Raw genomic sequence first — 17,795 nt, forward strand, 5'->3', positions numbered from 1 at the left:
TGTAATACGTAGGAAAAGTGACACGGTGTTGTCATTGAAATCTGAATGAATAAATCAGAAATATCTGCCTGGGTTAAAGGTTATTGCATCTCTGCCCTAAGGTGAGAACAAATGTTGAGATAAATAATCAATATTTTTCCTGCAGCTTGCTATGTTGTGCACTTTTTTTTGCTGAATATTTTACTGAATATACTATCAGTGGAAAGGCCTTTCCTACTATAATCAGCACATTTTATCTACCTTACAAATATGTTAATTACTGTCTTTATGGTCATTTAGGTCAGAAAGAAAGGTCTGAAAATGCAAGAGAATATATTGGTGCTTGAAAGCCTGGCTTTCATTGTCTTGGTGCTTGTGCACTGGAATCTATCAAATGCACAGCAATTTCTTGTTCACTGCCCAAACCTCTGCCCTATGTGTACGCACACACATACATTCACTCTCTCTTAGGTTTTAAATGCAAAAAATGCATATGACTTTCTCCAGAGGTACTTTATTATGCATGCACAGAATATTCTAGAAACAAGATGTGTCAGTTCTGGTGAAACGCTATGCAAAAATGACATCTATGCAAGTCCTGATGCATGACTTCACTTCTTCAGACTTGATTTAGGCTTGGTGGTGCCTAATGGACTGCATTGTGGTGGGCAGATTTCTCCTCTGTATTTTTGCTTGTGTTGAGAAGGCTGCTGTTCTGTTTCCTCTCTCCCATCACTGTTATTATCAGATGATTCTTTCCATTTCAACCCTTGTGAATATACAGAACCTGAAATACTACTGATTTCCTTTAGTCTGACTTCCTCATACCTTTCTTTGCCTCTTTTTTGTTTCCTTGCTGCATTTTCTTCTTTCCTCTACTACACATTTTCACCTCTGTCCAGTTTTCCATCTTCTATTTCTGATCATTTTTGCTAAAGATTGGCAAAAACCTCTTTTTCTTGAGAATGGATGGTAGCTTGCATGGTTGAGGACAGCCTGACTTTCGTTTGCATGAAGATGGAAGACAGAAGAATGAGCTCATCCTGTCCTCTCCCAAATGAGCTGTGCAAATAATGTATTTAACCTCAGATATCAGTTCTGTCCCTATAACCATTTCATATACTATATAGCTGTTATACAACAGAAACATGATAGTCTATGCTCACTAGCATGCTTTTTTTCCTCCAGCAAATTCCTTTCTAACATGTTGAATACAGTCTTGGAGGTTTTATTTATTTGACTCTTTATTTTTGAAGGGTTAGGAAGGAGAAATAGAAATGCTTTTTAGAATTGGTTTGTCTTGGGGTTTTATGCCTAATTCCTTTATTCCTATCTTCTGCATTTGATGAAAATAATTATATCTATATATAGAGAGAGAGATCCCTTTAGGGATCTAAGGCTTTATTCCTCTTGGCCCCATAAAGTGCTTTGAGCAAACAAATGTAACCATTATTTTATAGTTTTGCTTTTGGGTTGCAGCTGTATCACAGTGATTCTAACAGCTGCTTATGTATTATCGATATATTGTTGCCTCAGTAACAGCTGAAAATGAGGTGAGTTTTACTGAGTGCGTGATGGCCCAAACATTCTTGCTAACAAAGCTTGTATTGAGCTGTACAGTAAGAATCAGACTGACACAGCAGGGAAACCTATGTTTCATTGACAAATAGAGAGGAGCATCTAAACTCAATGGGCACTTCTGCCTGAGAAACTTTTTAGCAGGGAGGATCCTCCAGGCAGCGTGCTTCTGTACTGCAGACATGGCTGCAAGTACTTTAAAGGGGAGGAGGTGCTTTCTTACAATGACAGTTACTTGCTCTTGACTGTATGTGACACAGTTAACTTTTAAAATGTATATTTTATGCCATTGCAGATGGTTGGTCCACTGACAGCCTCTCTTCCGCAGGAAATATGAGAATTAGGCTCTGGCCTATCTAAATCAACAATATGCTATTTACTTCACCGAAATTACACTGGTTTGTGTGAGCTGAGAATTAGACTAGAATATTTTTACCTAAAATGGGCTGGTTGTTCTTTTTCTCCCTGATTTGTTGCTCCAACAGTCAAACAGTTATTTACTTAAATGGTAATTTATCCATGAGGCAAACAACTACAAATGATTAAATAAATGGCACTTGATAGATTTCAGACCCACAGGACCATGTTGCGCCTTAGTGCATTAACAGACTCCTTATTCTGCCATTTGCTCAATAGGGAGGAGCACTGTTTACCAGCTCAGTAATTAGCTTTCCAGCTCAGGTAGTTGGAAGCAGCTCTATTTTTAGTAACAAAGCACAAGATCACGACTGCAGAAGCGAGAAATGAAGTGTGGCAACGACCATTTTGTGCATTTAAAACTCAGTGAAGCTGTTCAGAATATTGAACAGGAGTGGAGATGGTTGCCTATATGTAATTAAATATGTTGAAGCAGCAGGGTCAGGAATATAGAAGCTATGATGATTTAATATGCTATTAAAATAATAATGATAAAAGATTTGAAAACTGGATTGTGGAAAAACTGAGAAATCCAAATTTTAGAATCGGTGTGGGCAACAAGTAAAAATAACATCTTAACCGTCTTACATTACGAATAGAAAGAACTCAAAATGTAGCCTGTATATGTGAGTGTCCTAATGGATCTAATCTAATAGAATTGCCAAGGGAACAATGGAAGCACTTTTTAGTCTATTGATTACTATGAAATTATCTGGAAAGGTACTTGGAAATAATAAAAAAAAAAATGTTCCATGTTTGAAATAATTTATTGGGCCTATAGAAAGGAGAGAATTATTTTGAATGGAGGAGAAGGACAAGGTGGACTTGGGAAGGGCAGAAAAGACTTCATGACCCAAACTTATGAATGATTTTGTGTTTGAAAAAGATATAATAGGGTAGATGTAATCGGAATAGATAGTATGAACAATTTTACATACAGAATGGTGCTTCTTAATATGTTTATTACAGTGAATATCATATAAGCAGTGGTCTGTAAACAATGACCTTGATGATCCCTCTCCAATCCATATTCTTACATCGATAATTTTTATATAAAAATATCTATTACCCAGTAAAATAATTTGAATACTTTTTTGATAACATATTTTCCCACAGGTCCTTATTAGACCAAACTAAGTAAATATTTTTTTTCAGCTCCACAAATACTGTAGAGAGTGGGAAAAGCAAAAAGATAAACTCATTTGCTAATTAAGAGCAGTGTTATCATTAAACTCAATAGCATTTCTAGAGTTAATAGTAAAGAGATAGCATTTTGGAACTGATATAAGCCTCTCCGGAGGTGTAAAGCTGAACTAATCTTGGGTTCTTGTATGTCCTGCTTAGAAAAAAAAAAAATGCAGAAAGGGTACTGACATGGCTGGGTCCTTGATATAAATTCTGGCAGTTTCTCTTTTTTTGAAACTTTCAACGAAGTCTATCCTCAAATGGAGAAAGAACCTCAGCAGTTGTGGCCCTACCTATAAATAAACCCTGTGATTAAATGAACAACGTGGCTTAGGCTTCTTAAAGCAAGTGAGCAGGAACGATGTAAAGTAACAAGCTATCCATGATTGTAATGAAAATCCCTAAAATGGTGTACTGCATCATCTGAGGTGACACCCATTGCCTCTCTAATTTATTAACAGCTCTGTACTATTTTGTTTTGGCTATTTGAGAAAGCTCAGACCATTCTGCAAGTTTGCAGGTTTCACTCCTATTAGAAGTTCCTATCTCCTCTGTTGTATTTAGTGAAGTTGTTTTTGAAACAGATGGTGTCTGGGAAACAGTGTAGAAAAATTTGCACTTAAGATACAAAGAGAAAAAACAACCATTCCTTTCAGCTGCATAATTTATCTGCTCTGCCTCTTCCCTCTTCCTTTATATTTAAAGCTTCTTTTAAAATTTTGATTGTAAGAAAGTGAATGCTATTATTGTTTAACAGTAGCCAAATAATACAGAAATTAATAGGCTAACACAATGTATTCACTGAAGTTTATGGAAATTTTATCCATTAAATTTTAAGTCTTTATAATTGAGAAAATGTTAAAACTACTACTAATTACTATTCTGAAAGATAACATCTGGCATTGAAAATAGAGTTCATGTTAGATGTTAAAGCCCCCAGTATATTTCTTGACTGTCAGAATAAAATTAATTTAACTCCAATTGAGATTACCCGCTTCTTCTGTTTAATTCAATATGCATAATAGAAATGACATTAAAATAGAAATATTTTTATAACAGAACAATGTCACCTTTTCCCACTTTCCTGCAAAATATGTATATTGTATATGCAAAATGGAAGGACTAATATGGAATTCCCCTTTGAGGGATAATTCAGTCAAAACTTAGTATGGATAAATATTTTTTTAAAAAGGGTTTAGTGCTGGAGTTTACATTTGAAGCTAAGGATTTTCAGACTTATTTCAGCAACAGAGTTAGCCTTCTGGCATCCATTATTTGCAGAGGCAAACTTGAGTTGTCCAGGATATTTCAAGTAAGTATGTTTTGGGCATCCACCCTTCTCCAATGCCTAAGCTAAAGTTTTGTTCCAAAAAACCCTGCTTCAACCAGACAGTTCTTCAGAGGCCTAAACTTCTGGCTTTTGCACATGGCTTGAGCTGTTCCTTTTAAGAAGTATCTGTCTTCTGTTTAAATTCCTTTGGAATTCAGACATTAGATGGAACCTATTTTGGGAGCTGTTGTTGGCATGTCTTTGAGTATAGTTCACCCAGAAGCAGTACTATTTGGCACAAAACATGGCTACTTTGTCTAATGATGATAATAATTATGCCTGCCTATGGTCAGGTACAATATTATGGTGGTTTATTTAATTTGTTATTCCTCTGAGAGTATTATACACAAAATGCAGATAGACATGTGACTACAGGACGCCCATCTGCAGCTCAGGGCTGTTAACTGGGATGCTACAGCCAAGTTTCATGTCGCCTGGTCCCCTGTAAGACCTCATCAGTTTGTGTGCTCTAAGGTGCAACAGGGAATATGAAGCTAAGAATATGCCCCTGTATCCAAATGAACTAAAAATTAATAGATAACCTGTGATGGTTTTATTTGAATTCCCTGTCGCTCTGGATGGAAATAAGAACATCCTTTCTCACAAGTTTCCCTGAATGGAGCACATTTCAATAGGGCTATTCGGTCCAAAGCAAGTTATGCTCTAACATAGTTTCATTTATTTGGCATTCAGGTTTTGTTGGTTACTTCTGAACATGATCATCTTTGGACAGAATTTGAAATCAAGGCTTCTTAAATCTCCAGTCATGCAGTCAAGGCATTAGCTACAAGACTGCACTCTTGTTAATTTTTTGTTCCAGTAGTTACAACCATAAAATTGGGGATTTTTTTTCCCTGGAATTAAACTTGAGGAGTGATAAAGACTGGTATCATTACTCGAAGTAATAGTGTGACCTTTGGAAGCTCTGTTACCATGATTAATTGCCTGCTGTTTGTTTTCTTTATTCAGTCCTCGAAAAGTTTCCAAATTGCCTCTCAGAACCAAGAACTCCAGGGATGGTTAAATGCTATTGAAACAAACAATGAAATATAGACATAAAACTATGCAAGGCCAGATGGCTTTTATTAATGTTGGTAATGGCCCTTGATGGCATGAAATCCAAAGGGGTGTCTACTGAAACACTGCAGCTGACACATTAACACATCCTGTCTATCTGCCTATTTTCCTTATCCAGTTGGAATTCATATGCAATGACTTCTTTGCTGATATAAATGTATTCCATCTCTAGATGGTTTTGCACCTCCAGAACAAAAAAATGCTTAGGCAAACGATTAGCATAGAGCTTTCAGCATTGATTCTTGTATGTGTGTTCTATTTTTTCCCTGTGTCATTAGGAAATCAGACAGTTCATAGATTAGCGTATTAGTGAGGGTCAAGCTGGAGTCTGAAATCTAAAGTAGATAATCGGGGAAAATTACTGACCTGGAATTCAGCCAGGTGATTTTAATCTCCGTTATTTCATTGGAAGTTTGGTCGGTGCACTGTTATTAAATGAGGAAGAAGTCTTCTGAAAGCTAAGCTGGTATTTGCATCAAAGTTTAAAGTTAGGAAACTTTATAATAATATTTTAATGATTTTTTGTGTGTGTGTGTGTGATAAAGATACTTTATTTTTCTGTTTTACATTGTAGAATAACAATTTTTGTTTGTTTTACTGGAAAACAACTACTTTATTTAGAAAATGTAAATATTGTTGTGAGCTTCAGCTAATTTCAAGATGAGACCAAGGACTTGAAAACATTGTGACCCACTTCCAGATTTTATTAAACAAATGGACAGAATCTAATGGATATTAAGTGCCTCTTTTTTTTTTTTTTCCAGTGTCAAGCTGAGATACTTCATTAAGACAGTAATTACTACCTGATCACATTGATGATATGTACAGGCACTGTCAAAAATTCTCTCATCATTGAAATGTAACACATTTAACTTATTTATCAGAACCCTTGCATGATTTTGGTTTTATAGATTTGCTGGGTGGGAGTTGGGGGAAGCTTGTAAAGATTTTTTTTTTTCTTCTCCAGCAAAATGAAGAGTTGGTGCTTTTTCTAAGAACAAATGCCATGATAATATTTTTAAAATATCTGTGAGGGTTTTATGTATCAGAAAACAGTATTTTTCACTATTTATTAATGAATAGTCAAAGTAATAGAACAGATAAGTATTTGAGTAATAAAATTCTTAGAAGACAGTATATTGTAAATTTAAACATTTCCATGTACTTGGTGGTGATCTTATTTCTTGCAAACTGAAACCATTCATGTTGTTACTGCAGTTAATATTTACCAGTTACTGCATATATTCAAAATTCCATGTTTTACTTGTGCTGACCAAAGGACTAATGTTCACTGCACTATGATTGTACATTTTTAAAGAAAGGTCAGTATTTTGCACAGAGCAGGTCTAAAAATCACTTGTATACCACTGTTGTATGGTGGTTTTCAAATTACTGTAATTGCACATTTGCAGTTAATTTTAAATGCTTGCATAAAATGTGACCAGCAGAAGAAATGATCGATTAAACCTTCAGATATGAAAAAAAAGAAGGGAGAAAGATGTGACACTTCTCTGATTTTTGTTTTGTGTGCTATACAGTAGAACTTCACCCTGAGTTCTGTAAAGAATGTAAGGGTTATTTAAAATAATGGTTGGCCAGTAATATTTGTGTGTGTTAGAGTGCTTCTGAAATGCATATGGTTCAGTAAACCAGAAAAAGAACAAACATGGCTTTAGATTTAGTATTATTTATGAATTTAATTGATTTTTCCAGCAGTACTAAGGGTAAGGATGGAGGCTGCTAGGAAGCCTAAGCCATGATATACTTCTGGAAAAGAGATTAGATTCATGCTGGTAAGCTGTTTGAGATGCAGTCTTGCAGCATGTGAAACAGGAGGTCATGAACTGATGTTGAAGAGGGGGATTAGCTGCCTCTAAACTACTCAGACTGAATTTTGTACAAAACGCTGTTGAGTTGGGAAAAAAAAAATAATCAGTTACTAGGAAAAACAAGACAAACAACAACAAAAACCTTCACAGCTATTAGGCTGTATCAGACCAGCACACTCACTGAGAAGAGCGATGAGGTATGGCAGTTTTCCATTTATGTTTTGGAGGTTAATGAAATTACTCACAGTGAGGTAACCTAGGCTTCTAAGGACAAGACTTGAAAGAGCATATGGTGGTCTTCTGTTTTTAGTATTTCTAGGTTAGTAATCTTTATGTGTTTTTTTATTTCTTCCTTAGGAGGCAGCCTTCACATTGGAAATGGTCCAGTTGTCATGTACAGAGATTAGAAATTGAGCATAAGGAACCTTATCCTTAAATTTCGAATGAATTTATCTGCCTTTTGAGGAGATTCTGTCCTAGCAGTCACCTGAATAATTAGACCTAAACTACAAATTTATTTACAATCCTTATATTTATTAAGATTTCTGAACTTCTCCTGACCTATCTAGATGTGGAGGGTTGACCTTGGCTGGCTGCCAGGTGCCCACCATGCTACTCTCACTCCTCATCCTCAGCAGAACAGGGAAGATAACACAATGGAAAAAAAATCATGGGTTGAAATAAGGAAACAGAGGTTGCTCACCAGTTACAGTCACAGGCAAAACAAACTTTCCTTGGGGAAGATTGATTTAATTTATTGCTAACTGATAACAATAGAGAGCTGTGAGAATTAAAAGCAAATGAAAACCACCTTCTCCTCCACCCCCCTTCTTTAGCCTCCTCCCCACAAGTTGCACAGGGGAATGGGGGCTGTGGTCAGTCCATAACACTTCGTCTCTGCTGCTCCTTCATGGTCTCTCTCTTCCCATGCTCCAATGTGGGGTTCCTCCTCTGGAGAGGACGCCGTCCTTCCTGAACTGATCCTGTGTGGGCTTCCCACATGCAGCAGTTTGTCAAGAACTGCTCCAATAAGGGTTCGTACCACGGGGTCCATCACTTGGAAGCAAACTGCTCCAACGTGGGTCCCCCACATATGGCAGCTCCCACCATATCTACCTGTTCTCAAGTGGGGCCTTCCATGGGCTTCAGAACAGGTAGCTGTTCTGACATGGTACTCATGGGCTGCAGGGGGATCAACCTACTTCACCATGGGCCTCTCCACAGCATATTTTTAGCCTTTCTTGAGTGTGTTACCACAGAGATACAACCAGTGTTGCTCAATGGCTCGGCTCTGGCCAGCAGCAGGTGTAGCCCTCTGGAGCTGGTTCTCATCTGACATGGCACAGCTGCTGGGCTCTGCTCACAGAGGCCACACCTGAAGCCTCCCTGCTACCAAAGCCTTGCCAGGTCAACCCAATACACTGGAAACAATGTATTGTTGTGATAATTTATTTGACTTGCCACTCCATTGACTTATAATTGCACACATTTGCAAATATAGAAATACATTAAAGATAATGACACAACTCTGATCCTCATATTAATTTCATGGTAGCTGTCAATACAAACCTCTGACTTTTTTTTTTTGAAGCATCACTTTTGCAATATTAAGATCTGCATCTTTCCTTACATGTGAAGAAGAAAAAAGATATATATATATAAATATATATATCTTTTTGTATGCTGATAAACTTGTAACTACTGATTTCAAGATGCTAGTTAGTAACTCTCTTCATTAATTTAGAGCATGATGCTAAGTCTTCTACTGTCTGGTAAAACTATTATATACAAATGTTCCTGTTCCAAATGAACAAACAAACAAATCCCTTAAATTTCTCTATAAATGATCATTTTCCTTGAAAATTCAACCATAATTTTCACTGCAACATCAAAATCTGACATATTATGCAAAAAATAGCCTGAGCACATACCCAACTTCAGATGCTCTCTCCTTGCTCCTTCCGTAACTACATGTTAAGCATTAAATTGCACGACATGTGGCTGTTGTGATGCAACCACAATCATGCAGATACACAGGTACACCTTGGATTTTGATAAGAGCTGGTATCCTGTGAGAAACGTGACCACAGAGATAAAATTTGGCAAGAATATAAAAGTCTGATGTAAATTTCAATCTGTGCAGTTTCTGGTCTGCTTATTGGCATTTCAGAGTTGGCACTTAAGCTGAAACTCTAAATATTAGAACTTCTCTGGTATTTGAATTATGGTAGGGAAAAAAGGGATATTTAAAACATTTTATACTTCAGTTCTTTTATTGAAATGTGCACTAAATATTGTTTTATCATTATTTTTACACTGAAAATTGGCTCAAGCAGTAACATTTCAACATGCTCTACCTTCTGGCTAATGTTTTTAGTGTCTTGGAACAGAGTTGTTTTCCTCTTTTATTTTTATTTTATTTTTTCTTTTCAGTTTACAGTCAGAACTGGATATTGGATTAAGGTTGCAGCACAATCTCTAGAAGTAGCTGTATTTTTGTAATACTTTATTTTAACTGCAGAAAGACAAGAATTCTGGTGAAAACAAAACTCAGGCTGTTGTTTTAAGGATTCCATTTTGAATCTGTTTAAGATGATTGATATCACACTATGATGTGTAAGACTGTGGAAGGGTAGGCTTCGTATGCATTAAAAAATAAAACAGAAGCACCGCACCTGTTTTGCAAGCTTCTGTACATACACCTTTGTGTTGACCTACAACACACTTCTGTTGTGTTCTGAATCATGCTGAAGCCAGGAACACTTGTATTGTGCTGTGTTGTGAATTTTTAAAGTCATGTGACCAGTATAGCTGGAACTCAATTACACTGTTATCCCAGACCTCTAAAAACAAAGAGTGCTGACTTTTTTTTTTTCTGTATCACCAATCAGAAGAGGGATCTCCTGATCAAAACAATCTCTCATTCGATTTGGCATCCTTTTAAATATTTAAGTTGTGCTGTTTTTTTCTCCAAACCTTTAAGGATCATGTTCGTGCTCTGTCATCTTTCAAATGACAAATCTGGTCAATGCTTTTCACAAGGAGTAGGGCACAGTGAAACTAAGGAAACTTTTGTTTGAATACTTGTGTTATAATTAGTTACAGTCATAAAAGGAGTGAGATTCATGCTCACTGCTGCATCCTCCCTTTCCTTTTATATTCTATTGGTAATTGAAATCAAGAGTAGTTCAACTTTAAAACATATCTGTATGGTAAATAATCGGTGTGTTCTGGGTGTTGGTCTGAAGCATGTGCTTCCCCTGATCATTTCCTTGGGTGTATGAGAGTTGTTTTTTTTGTTTCGTTTTGTCTTGTTTTGTTTCCTGGTATGAAATACAGAAGAATTGATGCCGTAGCTGTCTTTAGTATTTGCATTGGGCAGAGTGAAGTTTCCTCCACCTGTGAGTCCCAGAATTGTTGATTTTGAAATGTACTACTGGAGATGGTTTTGTCCAACTCCATTCCCAAAGCAGGGTCAGTTGCTCAGGGCCATACCCAGTCAGGTTTTGAATGCTTTCAAAGACAGAAAGACCTTTCTGGGTAATGTGTGTCAGTGCCTGACCACCTCCATTGTCAAAGTATTTTCTTATGTTTATGTGGAATTTCTGTTATTATAATTTGTTCCAATGGCCCCTTATCCATTTGTTGGATGCCACTGAGAAGAGTCTGGTTCCATCTTTTTTTAAACCACTCCCCTGTCAGGTATTTATTCATATTGAGAAGATGCCCCTGAACCTTTTTTTCTCCGGGCATTCTTTTTTTCTTTTTTTTTTTTTCTCTCCCCACCAGTTCCAGCTCTCAGCTTCTCTTCATCTCTCTTCATCTCTCTATGTCTGAGAGATGCTCCAGTCCCTTAAACAGTTAATGTCCATGTTCTAATAGGATTTATGAAGATGTCCTTGCTCTTAAATAATGTTTTGTTTGGATGACTCCTTTATATATAATTAATCATTTTCCAACATAGTCTGTTTTTGATCTAAACTTGCTATTCAAAAATAAATAGCCATGTACTTTTTAAATCCACGAATATGACATCAGAACTGATACATTTTCACGAGAGTGAAATTCTATTTAGAGCAAATATAATATCGCTTTTTCAGCACATTATTCATAATCAGTAGCAAATAATTATCGATCTATTACAATTATAACAGGAGTCAAGATGAAATGTTTGGGTCTTATTCAGCATGCAAGTTACAATTTTCATAGCATATCTAGCAAAATTTATGCTAATTTTCTTTCTGAACTCCTGAAGCTATGGTAGTGATTGCAGTACTTGGATAGTTTTTTCTCTCAATTTGCTTTATTGCAATTGATTAGTTCTGTCCTTATGATTTGGATCAATTCTATGTGTGTTGCAGGGTATTAACATCTCTTTTAATTAGTTTCATATTGCTCATATACTTTCTGTAAAAAGTGGCTTTATCGTCTGTAAGAAATCATTGAAAAAAATGCATTGAAAAGCATTTAATTCCTTAGAGTCCTGAACTCTATTTGCCCATGATGGAAAAACAGGAGAGATCAAGGTGTCCTTGCAATGGCAATGTTTCCTCTGCATGGATTCCTCTCTTCATGTGTTAGAATCTTATTTACACAACTCCTTCAATAAAATGGAAAAGGATTGGCAGTAAAATGACACTGTTTTAAGAAGGTCACACTTTGAATGTATAAATATAAAATACGTATTTGGTGGTGAAGTTAGGTCAGGTACTAGTTGCTACAAACTAGTCTGTTCACTGGTGTGTCTTCTGTGTCTTTTTCCATTTTGAACATACCTTTCAAGTACAGTTTCTAGTCAGATAAAAATATTTATTTCTGTTGACAGATCTTGTCTTCTGTTTCCTTGGCATCACTTGTTTCTTTGCACTTGCCTTCAAATCTGTTGCACTGAATCTATCTGAGAAGAAATACATCTTGAATTTTGTGTTCAAACCACTACTGCTGCTGCAGGATCATTCTCTGTACCTTTTATTTTCAGCCATTCTAAAACAGTTATTCTTATTGCCTATTTTCCACTTGATAGTAAAGTTAAACGTGTGAACATCTCATTTTATTTAATTACCAAAAAGTAAGAACCATTTTTTAAAATATTAAGAGAAATGAAACTAGACAAGTGTAAAAAAGAAGGTGCTGACAGAAAAGATGATTATTTGCAAATTAGTATAATAAAAATTAATAAGATCAGTTGTTAATGTGAGTGTGTTTCCTTGCAATTATATTCTTTTTTGTCTACTAAATGTACCAAACCTGAAGCCAGTGCTTCAGCATGGTATAATAAACTAGATGGAATTATTTCCATGAAAGCAGTAAAAAGGAGGACTCTTAATTATTTCTGTCATGATTTAGTTTGGGGCTTCGGTCTCTATGCTGTCTGTTCTTATCATCATAAAAATTAATAGACCGATATAGAGATTAAGATATATAGATTCATACTGTAGATCACTATACGCAGATGGTGTGTATTTTTGTACATTCGTTTCTAAAGGGTGGAATTTATGGTGGCTAGAATGTATTGCAGACTCTTGTATTAGATAAGCTAAATGTAGAAGAGTTTAAGGATTCATTTCAAATGAGGCTGATTTGCTGTTTCAGAGATTCATGTGTACATTTTGTAAGCCGTTTAGATTCCAATGAAGACTCTAAATTGTTACCTTACCTTATTGCTATTTCTTTTTAATTTTGGTGAAATTGTTTCCTTGCTCAGTTCAAAAGGCCATGGTCTAATTTATTAAGTGCTCAGATTCCTGATGTTGATGGCCTTATAGACATCTATATAGACAGAGTATAATCAAATAAGACATTTTAGTGGCTAGAAGGAAGAGATGCAAGAGGCCCTCTGACTTTATAACATGTTGATTCCGGCTCTAGATAACCATATTTTCAAGTGAGAAATGTGAAAGCAGCATATGTTTGAATTATGCCTGACCTACAAAGAAAGAGAAAGGTAGAAAGATATGCAGATTGTCGGACAGTAGCAGAAGTTGATCCAAATGATTAGTCACAAATGGATCAGTTCAGTTAATTGGGCCTTTTCCCTGGGGTCCGTAGCATTTATAGATGACAAAGTTCCTGCAGTCGATTCTTAAGGACCCTCTTTCTTCACCCTGACCAATTTTTAAAACTTGGAGGGTGCTCACCAGGAATACCCTGCCTTTACTTAACTTTTGCAGTGGCCTGAAGTCCTCATTGTAGGTGGAAGTAGGTGGAAGTTATGGCACCAAGAGCTTCTGAACTAGAAAGATATGATTAAATTATTGATAAGACATGTAAGAAGGAAAAGGAAAGGCAAGGAGCAAGCAATTTCTTCTCCATTAATTGTCCCTTGAGTAATGCACTTTGCCAATGCAGGAGGCCTACAGCACCTCCTGTCACAGGCTGCTACCACAGTCCTGTCAGGCCTGTTGAAGTAACTTGGAAGGTGAGGTAAAGGAAGGGGTTATGGAGAATTTCAGCATAAAAGTGTGATATGAGTAATGAGTGATTTCAGAGATTTCTTGTATGGCTATAAGTGATAGAACCTTCATAGATTATTAGTGGACATAGGGTGGTGCTGCCTAATTAAGAGTAATAGGGGGTTGGATTCCTGTGTCCTCAACTACTATGCATTTCCTTCACCTAGTTCCGATTGACTAGGAATTTCTATTGCTGACTTTTCCTGGTCTAACTAACTGCCTTTTGGAGAGATTAAAGCTGTAAACTGGAGTGTGTATGGGGGATATGATTTCAAAACACTGTAAGGTAAACTCTTAGTCAGTTGAACAGTGACAAAAGAGCACGACATTTGTAGAAAACACTACTGTAAATTATGTCTTACACTTGTCATGTAGGTGAAACTTCTCAAACTCTTAAATATATTCTTCATGGCCATTTGAGAGGCAGGTGAAGTAATTTTTGACAGAGACTAGCACTGGTCAATTAGCCTCACATATTGCCTGTTCAAATTAATAGAAACAGGTTTCTTGGTTTTAGTAGATATTATTGCCTTTGAGGTCATGGCTGAAACTAGTCAGCATCAGAAACTAACAGAAACAGAACTAAATACTGGTGTAAGTGCTTGCATTTCATCTCCATGGATATACTTTCACAGTGGCATTTAGGATTTCAGAGTTTTATCCTCTAAACTGATTAGGTAAGTGAGAAACTTGGCTCTTGTTAGTAGTTTTGTCCTGATAAATTCACAGGTATGGCATTAAAACCCTGAATACAGAACTTCTCCAAAATTACAATTTTCTGGGCTACATTTTGAAAACCACCAGTTCAAGCCTTAGTCTTGCAAATAATAAACTTTACTGTGAGTAATCTGATGTACTTTACCACTTTTTCTTATGGGTAGGGTGCTGCTATATTTTACTCCCTTGATGGAGTGACTTATCCTATAAGGAGCTCAGTCTGCTTGATTGAGCTATTCAAAAAGAAAGAAAGCTCATTAGGAATGTAGGTGACAAATTTCATTCTTCCTGAGTAAAAAAACATTACAATGAATAAAATCTTTTAGGAAGGTGACTAATGTGGCACAATCACTTGAAGTGATGCATGCTGTTTTTTCGTGGTGCTACTCTGTTTCTATGTGCAATCATTTAGTGCATAGATGGAAAACTGTTGAAAATATTAAATTTGTTTATGATGAGAAACTGAAGTCATGTACTCATAATTGCTAAAGTAGAACAAGAAAGTATATCATAGGAACTTTTCAATGATTGCTCAATACTGTTTGGATCTTTACTCAAGCTTTTCTAACTGTGAAATTAGGTTTTTATTTTATTGGAGTGGTGGCGGGAGTTATACTGGAAAGATCACAGCATGTTCCATATAAGTAAATGCATTACAAAATATTTTTAGTCTATACATATTATTACAAGGAGGAGGAAAAACTAGAATTCTGAGGAGGAGTTTGTAGGAATGCCGTCTTGAAGTAACAGTACCATTGAAGGGCATTCTGAAGACACAAAACTTGAAGTAGTACTTGACCTATATGTCTCTATGGACTGCTGAGCGTAAAAAGGTCAACAGGATATCCAAGTCTGTACTAATACACATTTGTGCTTCCATTTGTATTAGTGATGATGCTACTGAACACTCTTCTGTCTGTTGCTGTCAGGAGTCAATGTGACTCCTTCACAAGGGATGTGAGGGTGACAGCAGGACAGTGCCTCACTCATGACTGGTGTAGTCCCACAGTACCCGACCATGAAAGATGAAGCAGGTTTGGAGATGGTAACAAAGTTCAGCCAACAGATCAGGGGGTGATTGTCAATGAAATCTGTAGTGATAAGGCAGAAATGAGGTTAGACCACAAAGTTGTCAGAAAGGAAAGATCAGGATCAAAAAGATAAAGCCCAATATACCTACAGCAGGACAGAGGCAAGGTATTGAGACCTCAGTGCAGCACCTAAGCCAGTGGAGGCTGCATGGGTAGAGGCCCCAAATGGAGCTTCTCACAGCAGTTTCCCATATCTTAGCTATTGTTACAGAAATCTCACCCAGGATTACACAGCTGTTCAATATTAGAGCAGAGCTTTTGTTACGGTTTAACCTCAGCAGGCAGCCAAGTACCACATAGCCTCTTGCTCACTCTCCCAAGGTGAGATTACTCCAGTGTGTTATCACCACTGTTTTCATCACAAATCCCAAACATGGCATCATACAAGCCTCTATAAAGAAAATTTACTCTATCCCAGACAAAATCATTATACCTTTAACCCAAGCACCTAAACCTGTAGGCAGGGATAGAAGGAACTGCAGAAGAGGTTTATAGAGGAAAATTGGTTAAAGACTGGGCAGGGCAGTTGGATTCTGCTGAAATACTCAGGGCCCTGACACTCCCAGTTGATGTCAGTGACAGTGACATCAGAGATGGGAGAAAAAGGGCTATCTCCCATCTTTGACTGCTCTGTCATATGATGTCTTGATGCATAAATTATAACAGGCATTGCTAACAGTTCCCTTATTCCTCTCAGTAAATCTGTACTAAAAATTGTTCCTAGAACTGTCTGGACTTTTTCTGATGAAATCAAGTGTTTCCTTTCAGGGTTCTGAGACTTCAAAAAAATGTTTTTGAGTGTGTTTGCAACTGATATTTTAAACCTAACGTGGGGAGCTCATATGACTTTGGGCATATGATATGGACAACCACAGCTGATTAAGTCCATGAAGACTGACTTTACTCAAAAGTGAGCTAATCAATATAGTTAATGAAGTGATGTGATTCATCTCATCCTAAAATAGACATCTGTATTTAGTCATATGAATTATTGACTAAACCCCATTGACTGTATTGACTAGATCTCCAGTGACTATAATGGGAACTTGGACAACTAGTTCACATACAAACATTTAGATTGCAGATAGAGAATAATTCAGGTTAGAAGGGACCTCAGTAGATTATCTAATCCAACCTCCTGATCAAAGCAGGGTCAGTGGACCAGACCAAGGCTTTATCCCATCTAGTCTTGAAAACCTCCAAAGTGGAGACTGCCTAACTTCTCTGGGTAACTTCTTCCAATGTCCTTCATGGTGAAACAAGTTCTTCCTTACATTCAGTTTAAATTTACGTGTGGTATCTTGTCCTCCCACTTAGCACTGCTCCAAAAAGTCTAGCTTTGTTTTCTTGAAGACCTCCTCATAAGTTCTGTCACACTTCTGTTAGGTTGCCATGAAGTCTTTTATCCAAGCTCAGTAAGCCCCTTTCTCTTGGCCTCTACTCACAAGGCAGTTATTCTGGCCTCTAACCATTTTGGCTGCCCTAACTCTGAAGTTGTTCCAGTTTGGCATCGTCTTGTACCAGGGACACTGAACTGGATGCACTGTGCTAGATGCAGTCTAATGAGTAAAAGGTGAAAGTCAATAATCACTTGCTTTGATCTACTGGCTATGGTTCTTTTAAGGCAGACCAAGAAGCTGTTGGCCTTCTTTACAGACAAGGTGTGCTACTGGCTTATGCTATGGGTTTGCTGCTCATCACAACTCCAAGGTCTTTGTCAGTAGGGCTGCTTCTCAGTCAGGACTTCTTCGTTCAGAGGTGAAGGACTTTGCATTTGTCCTTTCTGAATTTCATGATATTCTCATTGGCCCTTTCTCCAACTTTCAGGTTCCTCTGACATATAGGCTATCCATCTTATATGTCCTTACTTTAATACAAAAATATTGTGGACATGATGTTGAAAAACATGCTAAAGTTAAAATAAATGTGATCCAGTGCTTTCACCTTGTCCACCTATCTAGTGATTTATTGCTTTAGAAAGCAATCAAGTTGGTCGTGTGTGATTTGCTGTTGGCAAATTCCTGCTCACTATCCCTGCTTGCCATCTCTGCCTTCAAATGTACAGAAATATATTCTGGACTACGTCCATGATTTTCTCAGGGAGTGAAATGAACTTTATTTGTCCGTAGTTTCCTGGATC

General features: G+C 36.9%; 1 protein-coding gene across 14 annotated transcripts in view; it reads left to right on the forward strand.

Annotated features, from left to right (window-relative positions):
* The window catches only part of PCLO (piccolo presynaptic cytomatrix protein), a 361,590-nt gene that overhangs the window by 21,825 nt on the left and 321,970 nt on the right, over window positions 1-17,795 (forward strand). The window lies entirely within an intron of this gene.

Source organism: Anas platyrhynchos, chromosome 1, assembly GCF_047663525.1.
Source record: "Anas platyrhynchos isolate ZD024472 breed Pekin duck chromosome 1, IASCAAS_PekinDuck_T2T, whole genome shotgun sequence".
NCBI classification, from domain to species: domain Eukaryota; kingdom Metazoa; phylum Chordata; class Aves; order Anseriformes; family Anatidae; genus Anas; species Anas platyrhynchos.